Consider the following 18,132-nt stretch of genomic DNA (forward strand, 5'->3'; position numbering starts at 1 on the left):
CTTCCTCCATCCTTCTTTTCCTTCCTTCCTTCCTTCTTTTCCTCCTTCTTCCCTCCCACCCTCTCTCCCTTACTTCCTTCCCCTCCTTCCTGTCTTGTTTCCCTCCCTCTCTTCCTTTTTTCCTTCTTTCCTCTCTTCCTCTTCCTTTAGCCCTCATTCTGGCTCTTTTTCCTCCTTTTTCCTGCTTTCTGATCCCATGTGTGATTTCATTTGTGTAAAGAGCTCCTGTCTAGGAGCTTCTTCTACCTGTGATAATTATTACCTTCTCTGCATTTTATAGCCTTAGAAAATGATCTGGGGAACAGAGAAATTAACTGAATTGCCTGGGGTAACACAGGCATGACTGGAACTCAGGTGTTCCTCAGACCAAGATCAACTGTGTAAAGTAATGGGGTTGGGGAGAGTGGAGCTGGGAGGGGGATAAGGCACAGACCTATATACATAGCATGCACCTTAGAATCTGATAATTTTACATGGGGAGAATAGAAAGCTATGAGATAAATGGAGGATCCGTAAGAAAATCAATGTAGGTCAGAACTCTCTGCCCCTGGCACACAGGGCACTTCATTAGAATCGGATTCATCACTGTAGGAAAGTTGTTTCCCCTCTCTGTGCCTCAATTCCTTACTGTAACACAGAGATACAGTAATGAGACCTGCATTGTTTAACTCCAGTGGTGAGTATGAATGTCTGATGAATTCATAGATGTGAGAGCATTTTGAAACTTTCAGAAGTGTGTCTTAGAAACAGCAAAACCCGAACCCAGGATTTCCAGACTCTGGCTCTCCACCCATTAAGCCCGTGGTCCCTCTGACATAACCTTTCTAATCTTCAGTGTCTTCATGGGTGAAATGGGGGCATTCTCTTTTTCATGGGATTACAGTGCTACTCCTAGCAAGGGACAAATAAGTCTCTCATCTAGAATTCTGACATTCAGGGATAAGGTGCTCTTGTGTCAAGAGGGTTTGGATTCTCCCCAGAACAACTTAGGTTTTGCGTTGTGATCTTCAGCCAGTCCCATCCCTTACAAACAGTCAGGGTCCCATTGCTGTGAATGTCTCTATCCTGGGCTTACTTTTTCCCCACTACCTTCATAGTATAACACTCATGCTGCCATCCCATAGAGCATCCCAAACCTTTAAGATTTACATTTCACACATTTTATCTTAGTTGAGCCTCACAATACCTATATGAGGTAGGTAATAATAATAATAATAACAATAGAAGGTTTTTTTTTTACAGATTGAATAAAGTACAAATTAGAACTTTAAAGAGCTCACCTGTTATCACCTAGCTAAAAAATGTTAGAGATACGATTCAAACCCATTTCTCTCTTAATTCCTCATTCTAGTACTTTTTCTAGTTTATACCATGATGCCTTTAGTCAGTGCTACTACCACTGCCTACTATTTTTACTACCACTATCACCACTGCCATGGGCAAAACGGCATGGCATAGAGGGGCAGCCTTGGAATGAAGACCTGGGTTCAAGTGCATCTGAGGCACATACTGGATAACCATAAACAAGTTACTTAGTCACTCAACATACCTGGAAAATATCTAAGGCTTTAAGGGACACGCAATATGCAATCTTCATCAGTGAATTGGAGTTTCCACACCAGAAATTCCCTAGACCTATGAAATGACAGGACTGGACTAGAATTCTGGAAAGCATTTTATAACTCAGAAAGCAAGACGCTGTGCTGGATGCTTGAGAAAGGAGGTAATGCAGAAAAAGAACAATGATAACATTGTTCCTGACCTCAAGGAGCTTACTAAAGTAGAAAGACTTATACCCAGATATACATTGTGCAAATTGGAATCTGATGATTTTAGAAGAGGAGCACAGGGAACTTATGAGATAGTGGGAGAATCTGCTGGAGAGTCAGCATAGATTATACCCTTCTGATCTCCTGTCAAGTGGGAAAGCACAGGAGAATGGGGGCTTGGACAGGTCAGGAGACTTGCCCTCTAATCCCTACTGAATCATTTTAGGAAAGTCACTTACCCTCTCTGCGCCTCAGTTTTGCACTATAAAATAAAGATAACCTGCATTGTTTACATCCAAGAGAGAATATGAATCTCAAATGAATGAACAGATATGAAGTCATTTTGAAACACTCAAAAGTACCACGTAATTGTCTATTGTAATTGTAATTGTCTTGGGCAGTTAAGGGGCACAATGGATAGAGTCCTGGGCCCGGAATTGGGAAGACTCATCTTCCTGAGTTCAAATGTGACCTCAGGTACTTACTGTGATCCTGGGCAAGTCATTTCACCCTGTTTGCCTCAGTTTTCTCATCTATAAAATGAGTTGGAGAAGGAAATGGTAAACCTCTTCAGTATCTCTGCCAAAAAAAAAAAAACTCCAAATTGGATCTCAAAGAGTTGGACATGACTGAAAATGACTGAATAACAAGAGAAATTGTCTAGTATAGTTATTATTAGGCTATTAACTATGCTAATTTGCAGGAAACATTTTAGTGAGATGGAAGAGAGGCCTGAGTTCAAAACTCAGTGTTACTCTAAGCTTTCTGCATTTCGGTTGCCTCATTTGTGAAATAAGGATATTCGATCACTGTTTCCTTCGAGCTCTAAATCCAGTGATAAATCATTTCACTGCTCTGGGCTCTTGTTTCTTGTGTACAAAGTGGGGTTTGGGCTAAGGACCTTTCCAACTAGGTTTCCTATCAACAGAAACAATGTGGAAAAATAGGAAAATCTTACCTCCTCTCTGACTGTGAAAATTTCATAGGCTGTGCTCAGTATGTGTCTTTCAGAAAATCCTCCATAACCAGCTCATGAAACTGATGTTGTATGGAGCAGTGGTGGAACCCTGCTTGCTTGGTATTGCTTTGAAAGGTCCTCTTTTGGGAAGCTGCTATTTCTTAAAAGCTCTTACATTTATTATTGAGTTCTGATGAGGAATACTTCTACAGATAAACACATCTCCTAATTAAAAGCTGCACTTTGAAGACCTAAATTGCCTTACCCTTAATCTGTTCTTTTGTTTTGTATTATATTTTAGAATCAATAATGCCCATGGAAACGAGACTTATTTTTTAATATACACAAATTAGGGAATATTAATACTGGGTCTTCCTGCATAATAAACCTACCCTTAGTGCAGAGATAAGAATTGTGTTGTTTGTGATGACACACCCTGATTGGGGACATACGTTCATTGTGCTTTCAAAGTTACATCACCAAACTCTGATATTCAGATGCATTGCTAAGGGTAGGCCAGGAAGGGGAGGAATCACTGCTGGTATTTCTAATCTAGAGTTCTCAGAGGGATGCCATAGATAAACCATTTCTGCAGGGTCACTTGGTAATTTCATCAGTGGTGAGTCCCCTTATAGCCAATGTCCTTGTGTCCCAAACTGCAATTTGAGGAAATTTCATACCTTTATGTCAGGTATCATCATACTGTATTCTGATAGGAAGTGGACTCACAATTAAAAATATTTCCAATATGAGAAACCAGGCAGTTTGTGCTTAATCATGGAATGCACTGGTCTCTAAAACTAGTTCCTTAAACATCACACACATTGGTTTTAATTTATTCTGTTCAAAGTTCAATCACGGTGGAATGGAAGGACCGCTGGACCTGGAGGCAGCAAAGTCCTGGGGTGCAAATCCCATCTCCTACACTTACTAGCTACGTGATTAGGGGCAAACCACTTATGTTCTCTGAGCCTCAGTTTCTTCATCTTAAAATGAGTACCTACCTCAGAGAGTTGTTTGTGGGACTCAAATAAGATAATGTATCTGAAGAGCTTTGTAAACCAAAGGCAGCTAGTATTATTTATATAAAATTAACATTATCACACAAAAGAATGAGATGGTAGGAAATAATCCTGGGACTAGCAATCAGCAGACCTGACAAGAGAGTCCTGGTCCTGCCATTAACCGGTCTTGTGATGTTGAGTAAGTCATTTCCCCTCTCTGTGCCTCAGTTGTCTTATCTGTCACAATAACTTATAATAACTGCAAATTGAATACCGTTTTAGGGTTTAAAAAATACTTACCTCTCCAAAACCTGGTATGGTAATTAGGTTCATAGAGTTATATAATTCATCCAAGGTCACGTAGCTAGTAAGCGTCTGAGTTAGAATACTTTATTCATTATGATTTCAGTCATCATCCTCATCCTCATCATCAGACAGAACCTTTTCCCCTATAGAAACCCGCCTTACCAATGCAGACCTATACTTGATCTATAAATTATTTGCTTAGAAAATTGCCTTGGGGGAATGAGAGAAATAGAGCCAGGTCTGGAGTCAGGAAGACTTGAGTTCAAATCTGGTCTCAGACATTAGCTGTGTAGCCCTGGGCAAGTCACTTCACCTCTGTTTCAGTTTTCAAATCTGTAAAAATGGGGCTAATGATAGCATCTAGCTTCCAGGGTTGTTATGAGGATCAAATAAGGTGATATTTGTAAAGTGCTTAGGATAGTGCCTGGCACATAGTAAGAACTACATAAATGTTTGCTGTTGCTGCTGCTGTTGCTATTACTTGTCCATAACCATAGAGTCAGTATGCATTAGAGACAGGACTGTGAGGTCAGTAACTCCATGGTGTGGCAAAATGAGGAGTTTGCTTGAATGATCTGTAACATCTGGTCTGCTTCTGACATTAGGATCAAAGAATCATAAGTTTGGAATTGGAAGGGACCCCAATTTCTGGTCCCCCTCACCTGAATACTTCAGAAGAGTGCTCTTCATAGATCTAATCCAATCTCCTAATTTTAGTAGTAACTAATACTGATACAGTAGTTTAAAGTTTGTAACAATTCATATACATTCCATTTGAATCTTCTATCTACCCTGTGAAGTACATACTACAAGTCTAAACACGATTTCTTCTATACTGGAACTCCTTCTGAAAACTCCCTCCATGCAGATCAACAACTGGGGGGGGCGGGGCGTAACACCTTAGAGCTGCCTGGGTCATTGAAGGGTTGAGATACTTGCTCATGGTCACCCAATTGATGTGTCAGAGGCGGGATTTGAACCCAAGTCTCCCAGAAGCGGAAAAGGCAGTTTTCCATCTTCCACTTCATGGAATGACTCAACAAAATTCAGGCTACTAGTTAGTGGCAGAGCCATGTCTAGATTTCAGGTCTCCTGATTCTTTTGCTCCTCCCACACCACAATGTTCCCTCTTGGACTAGTACTGGAGATTAAAATACAAGAAGCAGAGGGGGAAATCACATATATTATTAATTTAACTTTAATTTAAAATTTAAATTTTTTAAAAAATACTGCTGGTTTTTATAGTGAGTCAGGGGCTGTTACCATGGTTTGCAGGAGATGCTGATGATCCCAGGAAGGCCACATGTCTTTGGGCATCTCACACAGTGCCCGCCCTGAGGATGGAATCAAAGTTTCCAGCTGTTAATTACATCTGGCAAAGATGCAGCAACAGCAGTAGCAGCAGGGACTGGGTGTAAGACTGCCCCCCAAAATGTTGTCAAGTGAGGAATAATCCCAGCTTCCCGTGTGTGTGGAGGAAGAAGAGGAGGAGGCAGAGGAGAGAGAGAGAGAGAGAGAGAGAGGGAGGGAGGGAGAGAGAGAGAGAGAGAGAGAGAGAGAGAGAGAGAGAGAGAGAGAGCGCGCTGCTGGTAGTGTTCCGCTCAGACATGGGAGATTAAAACCATCACCTGGGCTCCCGGCTAACTCCCCCTCTGCCGCCTCAGTGGTGCAGACCCGTTTAGAATGCATGTGCCTTTCTCTTTCCAAAGCATTGTAGGATTGGCTCCCGCCTTCCATTCATGTAACCTGCGTGTGTGTGTGTGTGTCTGTGTGTGTGTGTGTGTGTGTGTTGCTAGCTCGCCCTCTCTGTATATGTGTGTAAGAGAGAGACGGGGGGAGGGAGGGGAAGAAGAGAAGGGAAGCGATTAAAAAAATATACCCCAACCCCAAGCCTCAGGATTGCAGCTGTTTAATGTGGGCCAGCAGTCCTACCAGGAACACTTCGCCTGGAGAAACCTGGACCGGCCTTTCGGGTGTGTGTCTGCGAGAGACAGGGGTTTCTTCTATTTCCTCGCTCCCCTCTTGTTATTGTGGAGCCTGCCTGAGAGGATGAGAGCCCGGACCTCCCTGTAGTTGTCCAGTTTGGGATCGTGGAGAGAAGGAGCCAGTACGTCTCGGAGAAGAGTGGCTTTATTTATATAGAAGAAAACTGCACAATTTAATTTTTCCTTCCCTTGCCTTTTGCCCCGGGGAGCCTGCAGACACGGTAAGCCAGCCGGGCTATGGTATATACGGAAAAGTGGCTTTTGTATCCTCGCGACTCCGCTCGGTCTCCCCACCAAGCTCTCCCTTCCCCTGCGCTCCGAAATCGGGGACGGACCCGGCGGGTGCCAGGCTCTTGGGCAGATCTTGAATATGGATCTGCCCACAGCCACCCCCCTCCATCCCCTCCCCACACCTTTTTATGCAGCAAGGCACTTAAGGAGAAGCTAGCCTTCCTCGCTGGCGCCTGCAATCAGAGGCTCTCGGGCGGCGGGGTTGCTGCCGCCGCCGCCGCCGCTGCTGCTTGGCGGCGGCTACTTCCCTAGCCGGCTGTGGGGGGCTCTTTTCAGAACGAACGAGCGAGCCAGCTAGTATACCCTCGCCGCAGCTCTGGCTCCTTGCACACAGTTGGGCAGTGTTCGGAATCGGTTCTGGGCTCGCGGCGGAGGTGGCATAGCTAGTGGTGGTACTCAGAGGATGAATCCACGAGGCGATCACAGCAGCCTGGGGTCCGGAGAAGTCGGGCGGCTTTGGGGGAGAGTCAAGGCGGAGGGTGGGGGCTGGGGAGAGCAAGCTATGCGCACGGTTCCCATGCTTTTTAGGGGCTTCCCGGGGGAATGGGGGGCGGCTGAGGGGGGAAAAGGAGACGGCGTGTAAAGGAGTCTGGCCGGGCTCGCTTCCCCTGGAGCTCCGCGCCTCCTCCCGAAGGCCAGCGCGGGGGTCCGCGGTGCATTCCTGCCCGCCTGGCCGCCGCCTGGGGACATAGCTCTCTCTCCCTCCCTTCCTCGGGAGAGAGCGAGTGAGCTGCGGGTGGAGACGCAGTAGGGAGAAAGGCGAGAAAAAGGCTTCCAGCAGTGCAGTCAGATCAATGATTACAAGCCTTCTTTCTTGCGATTTCTGTGTGATCATAGAACAGCTTTGGAGGACGAAGGTGGGGAAAGGAGAAGGAGAGAGAAGCCGGGTGTGGGGGTGGGAGTCCTCAGTTGGGTTCTCCTTCCGAACGAAACCCATCGGCTCTCCGCCCCATCCTCTCCTCTTACTCTGGCACCTAGCCTGTTTACATTGGGATGTCTGTGTTGAAGTCCAGGTTGGATTCTCGGGCTTTTTCCGTGGGGTCTCTGTTGAGCTTCAACGCCGCCCCCCCAACTTCAGCTTTAGGAAATGTATTCTGGGTTGAAATGTGAGAATCCTGCCTCAATTATTTGCTTGCTGCTTCAAAAATGCAGTCTATATAAATTGGGAAACAGTGCACTCAGAGTGCACTTGGCTAAGCCTGGAATGTTGGTTCTGGAGATGTACTCAGGGAGAAATCTGGAAGCACTTGGATGCGAATTCACGAAATTCAACTAGTGAGTGGTCCATTATGTGGTGGGCTTATCTCCTTCCCCTCGGAGCCCCGTCTGCTGCCTTTCTCCACCCCTCTCTTCTCCCTCCCCCTTGGGTGATGTTGGAAAGTACTGGAAATTGAACTGCGTTGATATTCAACTTTGAAAATTGGCTCCTCTCTTAGGGTAAGACTTTTAGGAGATTTCTTAAATGGCTTCATGCTGACATAGGTATTACGACTCGATACTTGGATGGGTCTAAAACTATTTTCAGCAGCCTCCTAAGTAAATAACTCCCAGTGTGGAAACCTCTATCAATATGCATTTCTCCCTCAGTCCTGTATAAAATCTATGTGTTTATATGCTGCATGTTCGAACAAATAAAGAGGTCGACATATAGATATATAACAAGATAGAGATGTAGGAAGTACTGGGGAGAGTGTGTGGAGAGTGCACACATATGTGCTACACCCAAACTCTTACTTGCTGAATAGATGGGAATTATGTAAGTCTTATCTCTGATCAACAGAAATATTCAAACCCACATTTGAAATGGGACCCTGCCGGTTTTCTCTTTTCCCCTTAATATAAATCAGAGGAGAAAATCATAACCTTACCTTTTGTCACCTAATGAGATCTGCATTTAAGGAAGGAAGGTTGTCTTTCCACAGTACCTTAAGTCCTGAGAATGGAAATTTGAAGCTGACACTGCCTATAGACAATTTTCTACGAACTGGGCCTGGCAGAGCTCTTAGATCAATTTTCCAAAGACTGAGGCAGGTATGTGAACAGTGCTTGGAGGCCTAGAGGGGAAGAACTCTGTGTGTGTTAGGAGGGGTGTCAAAACTACCTGTTTTAAAGGAATCACTGAAAATACAGTGATCTGTGAAAGTGGGAAGTTTGGGTTCTGCAATGGAGATCAAAGAGAAGGAAATCAGAGAAACCAGAGCATCCCATGCCCTCCCCAAATCCCATCACTTTCCTCCTCCACCTTTTCTTCATCTCAAATGCATTTCCCGTGTTCTGAAATTATCCCTAATGCTTGGTCGCAAGCAGAGATGCCTACACTTAAATAAGCAGCTGGGTTCATCCTTAATATTTCACTCTGATAAGTGGGTATGGTCATATGTACCCAAGTCTTCTGTTGGCACAGCCAGTCTCCACTGGGCAATCATAACTGATTTTCTTGACTAATTGGGAGGATGGTGGATGGGGTTATGACTTGACCTCCCCTATCCTCTTCTATTGAACCAAAATTTCTTTCAACTTAATTTATTCCCCTGGTACTTACTGCCCCAACTGTCTCACCTTTGACATCTCTGCCTGAAAGCACTTTTATAGGCTTGGTTAGAAAAATCACAGTAGTGAAGTATTTTTGTTTTGCCTCCCCCTCCCCTCCCCCCAGTAGAGGGATAAGCCTCTTCATCCATATAGAATCTTGTAGAACACTTAAGTCTAGGTGACAGTAATCCTGAATGTCCTGTCTCTCTTACCCCAGTCTGCATTAAATAGGTGCCACTGGTATTTTGGCAGGTTTGGACTGCCTACAACTCCATCCCTCTTCCTGCCCCCCTTCTTAGATCCTAGATCCATCTTAGTCTATTACATGGTATAGGATAAATCCTTGCTCACTCCGCCTGTTCAGGGCCATTAGGATTTCCTGCTGCTGCCATGATCCTTAACAATGCAATTCCAAAGCCAGTATTTATACATGAGAAATCACTAGGTGCTCTAAGGCCATTGACCTTGCTTTAAGGCTCTCCTGGAGATTTTTGCTTCCACTCACCCACCCCACCGCCTAGCATCTCTGCTGCTGAGACACCAAGGGTGACTGCTCAAAGTCTTCTTTATAAGCGCTGGGGAGATTGAATTTGCTAGATAGGGGTAGGGAAGGAATTGGGACTGGAGGGAGGGAGATGCGAGCATTTTGGGAGGGAAGATGTGACTTCCGTGGAGGATGGGGAACTCAACTAGCAACCTGTTTCTCTCAGGGATCCGACGGGCAGAGATGAGGGAACCCCAAGGGAGGAGGCAAAAGAGTGTCGGCATGTTAGCAGCTAAATCCCACCGAGCGTTCCCCTCTCTCTCTCTCTCTCCCTTTTTTTCTTTCTCTCCCCCCACGTCTTTTTCATTTTTTCCCCTCCTGGGGGCAGTCCTATCTGTCTCAGTATCTCGGCCTGCCTGCCGGCCTGCTTAGCTATCTGTCTGTTTGTTGACTCCAGTTTCCCCAAGCCGCTCTATGTCTGAGTTCCCCTCTCTGTACAGCCGTCTGGTTGGGATCCGCTGTTTGCTTGCTTGCTTGCTTGCTTTTTCACTACTCGGTCAGCAGTTGGCTTCCGTTTCGAGCTGGGGATTGGGGGTGGTGGAACGACAGTGGGGGGAGGTGGGTGGAGCTTTGGGTTAAAAAGCCGGCAACCCAAAGGGAAGAAACAGAATCGAGGTTGATCCAGGGCGGTGAGACTGGTCCCAGGACACTCCTCCCACCTTCCTGGGTCTGAGCTCTGCTCCACCTTCTGAGATTTAACCCCTAGTTGAACCAGACATCCACCCCGTCCCCCCAACTATGTTCCCTTCTACCCTCAAGCAACTTAGGGGAGAGTATTATCGCAGATGGGAATGGGAACCCGTTGCGTATTAAGTGTATCTGTGCGGTTGTTTTTTCTCTTGTGGGTGGTTGTGGGTGTAGGAAGAGAGGAAGAGGACAGAGGCTAGAAAAGTGTGATATTGCCTTCTTTCCAAATGCCTGGGATAGTTGCTTTCTTTTTCCTTGGAATAAAGGAAGAATTGAGAAACAGCTATCTTTTTTTCTAGTGAAGGTGATGATGGAAAGGGAGTTGAAATATCTGTCTTGTATGTCGAGTTACCTGTTTGAGTTTATTTTCTGTTTTCCTGGGGTGAGAACAGACAGAAATATGTAGTGGCTGTTCCTGAATTTTTAAGGTAGGACAAAAAGTAATACTTTGTTTAAAAAAAATCAGTTATTAATTGAGGGAAATAATCGTCTTGAATATTTATCTTGAAATGGGTGGGGGCCATTCCACTGACACATTTGTATGTGTCCAGGGGAGGGTGATCAGTGTCAAGAGGGTTTTTGCAGTTATATATGCACACTCATAGCTATACAAAGTCTCTCCCACCTTTTGTCATAGCAGACAGGTGAAGGTAGAGATGGACAGAGAGGCACAAAAGGACAGTGAATTTCACTTTAGAAGATCCAGGTTCATATCCAGCTGTGACAGTAGATTGGACACAAAACTTCATGTCCTGGTGTCTTGATCTTCTTTTTCTGTATAATGGGGAAAATATTCTACTACCTACTTGAGAGGGTTAATGGGAGGAAAGCATTTTGTCAACTGCAAAGGGCTATATAAATACTAATAATAGCCAGCATTTATGTAGTGATTTAGAGTTTGCAAGGCTCTTTGCCTTTATTATCTTATTTGATCTTTATATCAGTCCTGTGAAGTAGGTGCTATTGTTACCCTCAGTTTACCTTTGAGGAAACAGTCTGAGAGAAGTTGTATGACATGCCTGTGGTCATGAAGTTAGGCAAAATTTGAACAAGGAGGCTTCTTAAAAGTCCAATTCTAGCCCTATCCATGAGGCTACCTAGCTCTCCTGCTGTAAGATATATTTCCATATTCTAAGGATCCATGATTTCATCAGTATGGGTGTCCTCCTCCCACTTCAAGTGGGATTCAGATTACTTTTCCCTTTATATCCTAGTAGACTGTCCTCCTATTTGGCTGCAGCTGCCAAACTTATCACCTGGGGGCCAAATGTCTAATGAGCCTCTTGGCACTTAGGCAGGTCCTCAGAGGATATGTGAAGAGAGTATTCCAGGCCTAAAACTGGATGCCTTTCCAAGATGGTAGAATCTATCAGAGTGGGCATACAGCATAAGGAAATAAGTATATGTGTGTATGTGCATATATGTATGTGTGGACAGCTAGGTGGCACAGTTGATACAGCCTTGGACCTGGAGTAAGGAAGATTCACCTTCTTGAGTTCAAATCTCGCCTCAGACACTTTATTAGCTGTGACCCTGGATAAGTCACTTAACCCTGTGTGCTTCAGTTTCCTCATCTGTAAAATGAGCTAGAGAAGGAAATAGCAAACCACTCCCATATTCTCTGCTAAGAAGACCCCAGATAGGGTCACGAAGAGTTGGACATGACTGAAAGGACTGAAAAACAAAATGTATTTCCTCTAGATTTGTAATGGAAAGGCAGGGTAGATCAGTAGGAAGAGCACTGGCAATGGAATCAGACAATGGTAGATTTAAATCCTTTTGCTGATAACTTTCTACACTTATCATTGTGGTCAAATCACTTAGCCTCGGAGGACTAAATTTCTTCATCTGTCAAATGAAGATGTTGGACCAGAAGTCTTCTGAGCTTCCTTCCAGCTCTGGATCCTATGAGCTGATGACCCCAAGAGTTCATCCAGGTAGGGGATTCCCAGTGTGGAAAGTTGTTCTCTATACAAATCAGTAATCCACAATTCAAGTGCTTTGGAGAGCTGCCTGAGACATTAAAAAGTTAAGTGACTCCCCCAGGTCCCACAGCATGTGTGAGAGGGAGGATTTGAGCTCAAGTGTTTTATTGTCTTCAAGTTCAACGCCCATATTGCAGGTTGTACACAGAAACATTATAACTTTGTTGTTCAATCATTTCAGTCAAGTCTGACTGTTTGTGGCCCCATTTGGGGTTTTCTTGGTGGAGATACTGGAGTAGTTTGCCATTTCCTTCTCCAGATCATTTTACAGGTGAGCAAACTGAGGCAAACAGGGTTAAGTGATTTGCCCAGTGTCTGAGGCAGGATTTGAAAGTCAGGTCTTCCTGACTCCAGGCTAGGGGCTCTATCTACTTCACCATTATAGTATTAGCAATAAACTATTATCTTGATGGCCTTTTGTTAGACTTCCCACCTCTAATGCTTATGGAGGGAGGGTAAGGTGCTGGGAATTGAAGTACTGTTTTGTTAGAGGCTTATAACCCAAGGCATGATATACTCTATTTTCTTGGCTCTCCATGACTATCAGAAGGTTTAGTGGCTGCCATGAAGCCTAGGAGAGCACAGCATTTTCCTGAGGGTTACCAAACCCCTTCTCCCTACGTTGTGGTATGACGTGAGGCAATCACCCAAAGAAACCAGTGCCTTGCCTCCTGAGTCTGTTTACCAATAAAGTTGGAGTGGATGCTTAGAATTTTTGGAAAGGCTCTCTTTGCTCCCCTGTAGAGGGTTACTTTCACGTTGGTTAGAATTTCTGCTGTGGCTGTTTCTCTTTCAAGACGGAGTCACCTCCAGGCACTGAAGCATAGCTGTCACCTTATGTAAGCCGAGGTCCGGAACCAGAGTCACACATTTTGTGGGTGAGATGATTGGGAACTTGAGGAGCAGCTAGCAGCCTGGGTCACTGCAACAAACTGGCCCATACAGTCCTTCAAACCTCCTGCCAGCAGTGAGAAAAAGGAATTAGATGAAGAACAGTATTTCCCAAAGACCTCTCATCCCCTTAAAAACAATGACCACACTACCTATTTGTTTCCATGCCTCCTTAAGGTGACTAATGCCTTCCTCACAATCTCTTTTAGTGGGGAATGCAGTTTTAAAATCAGGGAATTTAGATAGTCAATGGACCTTAGAGATCAGCCATGGACCTGGCTTTTTTTGGAAATGGAGGCCCAGAGAGAGGAAGAGATTTGCCCTGGATCACATAATATAAACATTATAATTCTTTAAGTTATATAACATATTAAAATATAAAGTATAATTATATATTATAATTAATATATGATTAATATAAACATATTTTAAATAAACTTATGTGGCAGAGCAAAAAGAGGACCCTAGTTTCCTGAGGCTTAAGTCTCTAACTTGAGCATATCTTCTTACCACGTTGGCCTCAGTTTCCCTCTCTTTGAAATGGAAGGGTTAGCTGAGGTAATCTCTGAGGTTTTATCTGGCTCTACCCTTTCATTATCCAAAGCTAGAGGTTATTCACTAGGGGTGAGTCATCTAGTTTTTGTTTACTTTTTGTTCTTAATATTTTGATAACTATTTCAATATTGTTAACAAGTCAACAAAAATTTATGAAGCATTTAACTATGTGTAGTTACTATGATAAGCATTAGGAATACAAATCCAAGAAAAAAGATAGTTCTCATCCTCAAGGAGATATATTCTAAAGGGGGGAGGGGTGAAAGGAGTCCGTGAAAGGAAAAAGGAAAACAGGGGGGAGAATGAAGGTTCCTGGGCAGGGCATCATAGAAAAAGGCTTGGAGGAGTGTTAGAAGCACAGCCTGGAGACAATGAAGACATGGGTGGCCTGAGGAACCTTCTTGAAATAGACATTCTGAAAGGAACTCGCCATTCAGAGGGAGTGGCCTCCAGGGTAGTCAGTACATCCAGATGTGTGAAGTCCAAGGGTGGAGGCATCTTCCCAGGATACAAAGATTTCTGGGGAATTAGAGAGAAAGTCTGAGAGGAGAATCAGGAGTGATGCCTGGAGAGGAATGAAGAATGTAACCGTCTTCCTTTGTAATTCTACAGATTTCATTTTTTGCATTTTAAAACATTATTCTGAGAAGGGGTCCATAGAGTTCACCAGATGGGCAAAGGGGTCCTTGACCCCAGAAAAGGTTGAGAGTCCCTGTTCTAAGCTCTCCTTCCTTTCTCATCCCACCGTACCTTGCCTTTATAATTGGTTCCTTCTTGGGCCAGTGCCTGTTTTGCCCAAAAATAAGCCTCCTCCCGTGGCCAGCTCTGTAAACACCCTCTCCCTCCCATCCCAATCTCTGCCATAAATCTTAAAGTGAAACAAGAACAATAGGTTTGAAATCCTCGTCCTTGGGGACTTGGGTCCAAGAGCCTGCAAGGTGTAAATCAACATCAATTCAGATTTAAAGACTTGAGTGTAACCTTCCCAGTTACATGGTCTATAAGTGGAGCTCATTGTAACTAAGAGCTCAAATACTCTGTCTCCACTGGAACTGACAGATTGGCATGTCTAGGCACTCAGACAGCCATATGTGCACCACTGGCCAGGAAACTGAGACTCGTGGACCTCCAGCCAATAACTTTTCAGAAGGGAAGGTTTCTAATGTGATGTTTTAAACCTATATACATGCAGAGATGTGTGTTTACAGATATACACACATATATGTATATTTTTATATATATTTTGGGGGAGAAGGGGGAGGGAGAGAAGAGTGAGAGAGGAGGGAAGAAAGAGAGAGGAAGGGAAAGAGAGGAGAGAAAGCAAGAAAGAGGAAAGAGAGTGGGAGAGAGTTTATATATAAAGAGATAAATATGCCCTACAGGAAAATAGAAGGGAAAGGGGATAAGAGAAGAGAGGGAGAGATAGAAGGGAAGGCAGATTAGGGGAAGGGGTATACAGAATGCATGCCATCTTGGGGTGGGGGGAGGGATGATATGGGGAGAAAATGTGGAACTCAAAATCTTGTGGAAGTGAATGTTGAAAACTAAAAATAAATCATTAAAAGAGATAAATAGATATTAGATATGTAATACAGATACAGTTTTATTTGAAAGATACCATTGGTATAGAGAGCAAGACTTAGAATTAAAAAACCTGGGTTCAAGTCCTGCCTCTGACATATACACATTAGCTGTGTGACCCTAAACAAATGACTTAACCTCTCAGTTTTAGGTAGCTCTCTAAGGTTATATATTACAGATAAGTTGCTGATCAGCATTAGTGGAAGATGATACCAGACTGGAAGTTCCCTAGACTGATGAAATCACAGGTCTAGGATCCATTTTCCCCATAGTGCACATACACACACACATTCTATATCTATTTATGTATATGTATATGTATATGTATATACATGTACATATACATGTATGCACATGTATATATGTATTATATATGTATATAGTACTTTAGTTTTTCAAAATGCCTTACAAATCTTTTCTCATTTGATTGTCACAATGTCTCAGGGAGGTCAGTGCTATTATTTTCCCCTCTTTTTAAAGATGAGGAAATTGAGGCTGAAGGAGATTAAATACTGTGTGTAATATGTACCTGTTCATATCTGTTTGCTTATTTTTCCATTGATGTTCATTCTTTTAAAAGTAAAGCAAATTCTACCCTTGACCACATCACTTTAGCCCAGGGGCTTTGCAAGGGATCTCGACCTGACTGTTGCCCTCTGCCTTGGTCAGACCTCATCTGGAATATTGCATCTAGTTCTGGATACCACACAGCCATTAATGAGCTGGAATTTGTAGAATGGTGGGTGAACAGGTTTGTGAGTGAACCAGACTCAGTCATCTCAGGATGGGTTGAAGGGATTGGACATGTTTAATCTAGGGAAAATAGACTTAGGAAGGGGAGGGGAGGGGGAGGAAGGGGAGTCTTGAGAACTGTCTTCAAATATTTGAAGAGTTGCTATTTGGAAGAAACATCAGCCTTGCTTAGCCCCAGGGGGAAGAGCTAGGACTAGGGCATGGAAGTAACCAGGAGACAAATGGAAACTTGATATAAGGTAAATCAAATTCTTAATGAATAATATTAAAAGTGGAATAAGCCTCCCCAGGAGGTGGCAGGTTCCCTCCAATGGGAATTTTTCAAATCATCTCAAGGACCATTTGTTGGTGCTTCAAGTCGGGGCTTGGGCTCTGTGATCCTTGAGAGCCCTCCCAGCTCCAAAAATCTGTGCTTCTACTTGTAACCTTTATTTATTCATTCAGTTATTCACTCATGCAACAAACATTTATTAAGAACATACTATGTGCAAATCACCGTGCCAGTTACTGGAGGAAATGAAAAGCAAAGACAGCATCTCTCCTATTCTTCAGTGGGGGAGAATATGGCATGAATACAAGTAAACATAACAGAAATAAGCCTAGCTCACATTTTGGAAGCCCATTAGGCTTTCCAAAGCACTGTCTTCCTGACAACTGTGATGTAAGTAGTATGAACAATTTCAGTCCCATTTCATAGAGGAGAAAGATGAGACTCAGAGAGCTTGAATGACTGGCCCATAGTCACACAGAAGGATAAGCACTGGAATAAAGACCCGTATGATCAGTGCAGAAGAGAATGAGCAGATCAGAAGAAAAAGGGTTCATTTCTACCTGCAGAGAACAAGGGAGACTTCACAGAGGAGATGGCATTTGAGCTGTTCCTTGTGAGTCAATTAGGTTGTTAACAGATAGAGATGGTGAGGGCTGGTGGGAAGGGGCATTCTGGACATAAAGACCCAGCCAAACAGATTAGTTGCAGGATGACTCCAGATCATCAAAATCTCAGCATTGCCATGCCTTGGTGCCATTAATTGCCACTAAGCTAATAGACTTTCATTTCCCCAACCCCCCTCTTAGAATCATCCTTTTCATTCCATCATTAGCCAGTGGAGGGAGACAGTGTGGTCTACAGAGTGTCAGGAGAATGAGAGCTGAAGCTAAGGCCTTCTTTCAAGTCCCTTCCTAGCTATGTGACTATGGGCAAGTCACTTAAGCTTTCCATGCCTGAGTGTCTTCACATATAAAATGGAGGTGATAAGCCTTGCCGCTACCTACCTCACAAAGGAGGAGTTATTTTGTTTTTTTGTTGTTGTTTTTGGTTTGTTTTTTTTTTTTTTTAGGCAATTGGGGTTAAGTGACTTGCTCAGGGTCACACAGCTAGTAAGTGTCAAGTGTTTGGTCTGAGGCAGAATTTGAACTCAGGTCCTCCTGACTTCAGGGCCAGTGCTCTGTCCACTGCGCCACCTAGCTGCCCCTGGAAGAGTTATTTTGTAAACACGAAAGCCAAAATTATTCATTGGAATCCTTAGGAACTGCTTTCTGTGAGGTTGTAGATGGGGAGAGCCTTGCAGTAAGTAGTGACAAGAGTCTCCACCAAGACCTATGTATTACTTCAATAGCTTAAGAAAGTTACTTAACTATTGTTGGTCCCCATTTCTCTCTGTACCTTCCTCCCTTGCTGCTCTCCATCCTTGCCAGGTAGAAGTCCCAGGTTTCTCGGGAAATCTCCCAGCTTCTACAGACATACCTGACAGCAAGAATCCCTGCGTTTGTTGTGCAGAGTTCACTCAATCAGAAAACGTTTATTAAGTGCCTACTATGTGCCAGGCTCTGTGTGGCACTAGAAATTCAGCTGGAAAACTGTGGTTAAGGGTTTTTACGTCAGACTCATCGTTGAGGCCTCGTTTTAAAAGTTCGAGAAACTGGACTCCTTGTCCCATCATCCCCATCGCTTAACTGAGCCAGAGGGGAAACTTTCCTTGGATTTATTTATTTATTTGTCTCCCTGCTCCAGGTGTCAGATTTCCAAGACCTAGTGAGGATTATATTTCTAGATTTTGACACATCTTCATTAAAAAAAATTATATATCTTCAAAAAAATTCACAGATAAATTTAAAAGGAAGAAAAAGAAATCAGCTCAACCAATGGGAGAAGCTATACTCCAGTCTGTTAGGGTGGATAAGTTTTCATTTATTCACTTCATTAATTCTACAGATAGCTATAAACACATTTCTATACGCAAGACCCTGCGATTGGTATAAGGGCTACAAAGATAGATGCCACTGAAGAT

General features: G+C 43.7%; 1 long non-coding RNA gene across 1 annotated transcript in view; it reads left to right on the forward strand.

Annotated features, from left to right (window-relative positions):
- Positions 1–5,900: 5,900 nt before the first annotated feature.
- Positions 5,901–18,132, forward strand: part of LOC114032856 — a 223,488-nt gene continuing 211,256 nt past the window's right edge. The window contains exon 1 of the long non-coding RNA XR_003567877.1: positions 5,901–6,243. This is a non-coding gene — a long non-coding RNA (uncharacterized LOC114032856). The remainder of the gene's footprint in view (positions 6,244–18,132) is intronic.

The sequence above is a fragment of the Vombatus ursinus genome, unplaced genomic scaffold (genome assembly GCF_900497805.2).
Source record: "Vombatus ursinus unplaced genomic scaffold, bare-nosed wombat genome assembly UNPS02005659.1, whole genome shotgun sequence".
Classification (NCBI taxonomy): Eukaryota; Metazoa; Chordata; class Mammalia; order Diprotodontia; family Vombatidae; genus Vombatus; species Vombatus ursinus.